Raw genomic sequence first — 4,359 nt, 5'->3', positions numbered from 1 at the left:
GCTGGCAACTCTGCATACGCTCTGCCCGGTTGGGAGCGGCCATGTTAAGTGCTGTCCACGGCACAGCGGAGTTTCTCTGGCGAGGCCTGAGAGCTGCCCTGATCTATGGCTAGAGGGGTTTAGAGGGCACTTTGACTCTCCATCCACGTAGCAAATAACAGTACTAGTTTCACCTCTGGAACCTACGAGCTCTTCAGATAGGGATCTTGGCCCGATTTACAGTGTATATATTTCCTCCTGTTGAGCTGATTGTCCACCCAATCAGGAAGCCGTTCTTTATCCCCATTAACATTTATTTGTACCACTATTACACCTGTGGGCATATCTTGCCAGGTCAGTTGTAGGGTTCACGGCTGACACTACAGTTTTTCAAAGAAAAAAAGTATATATATATATATATATATATATATATATATATATATATATATATATATATATATGTGTGTGTGTGTGTGTGTGTGTGTGTGTGTGTGTATACACATATACATATACATATATATGCGCACATGTGTATCCATAAATATAAACATATAGGCATATACATATATGAATATTATAAGATTTATAATCTTATTGTAGTTCACATCAACTGACCTTTCATAAGATTGGAGTCTGAGTATCAGGAGAACTAATGGTTAATTTTGTAGGCTAGGAATATTTCTAGAGTTTTCTGAGCTAATGTCTTTTCTGTCATTCTGTTATCGAAAAAGTCCTTCACAAAAATATCATCATGAGAGGTCATGATTCGTGGGTGCCGTGCCTTAACAAGCCACAGTGCACACTGCTCCCACGCCGCTCCCTGGTGTGTCCCCGGCTGCCTGTTCTGAAGCCCCCCGGCTGCTGGTGGGAGCTGTCTGAACACCGAGGGGATGCCTCACTGCGCAAGGCGAGTACTTGCCTTTTGAGGATTCCTTTCTTCATTACTCCTGGAGTGGAAGCCAGAAAAAAAAAACACGTGTGAGGAATGGCAGGGAGCGGAGTTCGGAGCCGTGGAAAGTTGCCTTACACTGGCTCAGCTTTCTGAACGTGTGTCTTATCAGCCACCTTCCCCCCTCACCCTGCTGGGACCCAGAAACTTACAGAACCTGGTTCTCTCCCCTTGCTTTGCTAGTAATTCAACACGAGCGTGGCGGGGGGGGGGGGGGGGGAGGTGTTGGTGGGGACGGGGGGGGGCCGGGGGGGGGATCTTTCCAAATACTACCGAATAGTGTTGGGTATTCCTCTTCATGCCATGCCTATGACATCATCACCAAGACATGCACTTCCTCTTGGCTTTTAAAATTCCTTACATAGTAAGATGCATTTCTAATTATATTTCAAATGGAAGCCAGATGTTTAGAGTGCTTTAATTGGAAACTTCTTCCCAAGACTCCGTTCTGACTTTGTCGGGGTGAGCGCTTGGCTCGATCTTCCTTCTGTGTACAACCTCAAGAATTTTTCTTGGGAATTTACAAATCTACCTCTCACAGGAAGTTGTTTATATCAGCAGACCTTTCGGAAGACTCAAGTCTGAGCCCTGGAGGAATGAAAGGTTAATTCTGAAGGCTGGGATAGTGCTGGAGTTTTCAGAGCCGTTCTTAGAATCGAGAAGGAACTTTCTAGATGACTGTCCCTTCTGTTTGGGCAAACCTTGGCTTTTACCTTCTTGCCAATGAAACAAGAGTGCTTTGTTATAACCTCGAATTAACTCATGTAGCATCTTGCCTCAGCATTCTGCTGCTTGTACTATAGGGAAGTACAAAGAGGACAGAAAAAATGAGCCTTAATGCACAAAACAAACTCCCTTTCCTCCTGGGGTCTCGCCAGGTCACCTACTAGTTCACACACTAGCCTAGCTTAGCTTAAGGCTCTCCCACATCACAAACTGCACTGGGTAGGACTTGACCTCCCACGTCCACACCACGACTGGGAGGCAGAAGAGGGGAGAGAGAAGAGGTCCCTGTAAAACAGAATTTGTTTTTAAAGGTCAGGGTCAAGCTTGCTGTAAAGAGGTGAGAAGCAAAGAAGCAGCCATGGCCTGGGCCTGGTTTCTTTCTGGACAGCCACGGGCTTGAAGAGGACATCATTAGTTGCTGTTTCCTCTCACTCATGGGTCATTTGCGTAGGTAGAGGACACCTGAGGCCCATCAGTCCTGGGACTGGTGTACCGGGTGGGACAAAATGTTTAAGCATTTTTATCTCTTGTCTCACACCAGAACAGAAGTCTGGCCCCTAACGCCATCTGCCTGGTTCCCACTGCCTCTGCCCTGCTACCTCTTGCTAAGAGAGAGATGACCTCACACTGTGAAGTTCTCCTTCTCCTGTAAGCCCAGTGAACTCAGGCTCAATCCTTGAGACAGGTCAGATGTCACCTCCTCCACGCAGTTTTCCCAGCTTCCTCCCTTGGTCAGTTGTTACCTGCACAGACCCCAGCCATTCTGGGGCATGGTCCCCTTTCCATTTCCTCTTGGTCAGCACTAGCATGAATTTATTTCTGTCTTTTGACTGTGGATGGAATGTGACCCAGCCACTTCAACCTCCTGATGCCTCGACTCCCCTGCCACACTGAATGTGGAATTATTAGCTAAAATAAACCCTTTCTGGGCTGGAGAGAGGACTCAGTGGTTAAGAGCACATAGTGCTCTTCCAGAAGACCTGAGTTCAATTCCTAGTACCCTCATCAGGCTACTCACAACCCCTGGTAACTCCAGAGGATCTGAGTCCTCTAGCCTCTGTGGGTGCTGCACTCGTGTGCATGTACACACACACACACACACACACACACACACACACACACACACACGCACAATTTAAAAATTATTAAAAATAGAGCTGGACAGTGGTAGCGCACATCTTTAATCCCAGCTCTTGGGAGCCAGAGGCAGAAGGATCTTTGTGAGTTCCAGGCCAGCCTGATCTCTAGAGCGAGCTCCAGGACAGCCAAGGGGATTACACAAAAACTTGTCTCAAAATACCAAAATAAATAAATAATAAATAATAAGTAAATAAATTCTTTCTTCCGTAAGCGACTTTTGTCAGAGTGTTGAGTCACAGCAATAGCAAAGAAGCGTGAAGAGCAGCCGCCCGCGGAGACGTACATCAATACTCTCTCGGCTGTTGTTCGGGAGGTCTGGTCCTTCCTTGCAGGTGGCCTACCTCGCTATGGACCTAGACCGTGTGGGGTGTTCTGAGGAGTCAGGAAGGGCAGGCAAGGATGAAGACTGGCCCCAACTGCACAGGAAGAACAGAGAGTCCTACCTCACCTTCTTCATGTTCCACCAGGGTCCTCAGATTCCAGAAGAATTCCAGAGAATTATGGGAGAACTATTTCCAGATAAAACACATACTTAGCTAGGTCCCGAACACTTCGAGACCTCTGTAATCGGTAGAACCAATCCTTTCCGGACTATCAGCTGGGGGATGGAACAAAGACAGTTCCATGCAGACTTTTAGGGGCCTCCATTCAGACCAAACTGGGGTTCTAGGCATTGGTGCAGGAAGTCATTTCAGAACCAGGCAGGGTTTCTCTGTGTAACAGCTCTGGCTGTCCTGGAACTCAGTTTGTAGACCAGGCTGGCCTTGAACTCACAGAGGTCGTCCTCCTGCCTCTGCCTCTCAAGTGCTGGGATAAAGGCGTGCGCCAACACATCCCCGCAAAGATCTTTTTTTTCACACAGCAAAGCTTTATTCATCCTCAGCGACTAAAGAAAAGGCGAGCTCACTGGCGCTTCACTTGAGTATGCTGTCCTCTGGAGCCAGTTCTCTCTCAATCCGTTTCGGCTCATCTAGCCTCTTCTTTTCCTCCGCTGCCACCCTCCTCTCCTCCTCTGCCCGGGGTTTTCGGTAACTTATAGCGCTTGGCGCCGTAGGCCATGCCGAGGATCAGGGCTGGGTATCGGCAGAGCTTGATGAGCGGAGAGACCTGAACTGGGGGAACCATCTTGTCCGTGACCTTCGCGCCGGAGCCCAGCAAAGATTTTTAAATATTGGCCTAAGCACGGGGTTAAGAGAGAGAAGAGTGCTCAAAAGACACTCCCAAGAGTGTTTAATGTGGGATTCTCAAAGAGCAGTCACAGCCCAATAGGTACTGGAGGGTTGGCTCAGCAGTTAAGAGCACTTGCTCCTCCTCCAGAGGAACCAGATTCAGTTCCCTGCGCTCACATTAGGTAGCCCACAATCACCTGTAACTCCTGTTGCGGGGAATCTGATGCCCTCTTCTGGTTTCTGTGGGTACTGCACACACAGTACATGCTCACACAGACACACATACACATAAATCAGAACAATAAATCTTTAAAACAAAATAGATGCGTAGTTCATTGATTTTTACTGTGCCATATACAGTATTTTGGTGGGGTTTAAAGTTACTAACTTATCAGT

General features: G+C 47.6%; 1 pseudogene; it reads right to left on the bottom strand.

Moving 5' to 3' along the window:
- Positions 1–3,708: 3,708 nt before the first annotated feature.
- LOC114699109 lies at positions 3,709–3,937 on the bottom strand (annotated as a pseudogene).
- Between the last annotated feature and the right edge of the window lie 422 nt (positions 3,938–4,359).

This window comes from Peromyscus leucopus, chromosome 23 (genome assembly GCF_004664715.2).
Source record: "Peromyscus leucopus breed LL Stock chromosome 23, UCI_PerLeu_2.1, whole genome shotgun sequence".
NCBI lineage: Eukaryota > Metazoa > Chordata > Mammalia > Rodentia > Cricetidae > Peromyscus > Peromyscus leucopus.
This window is presented reverse-complemented; position numbering and strand designations above follow the sequence as displayed.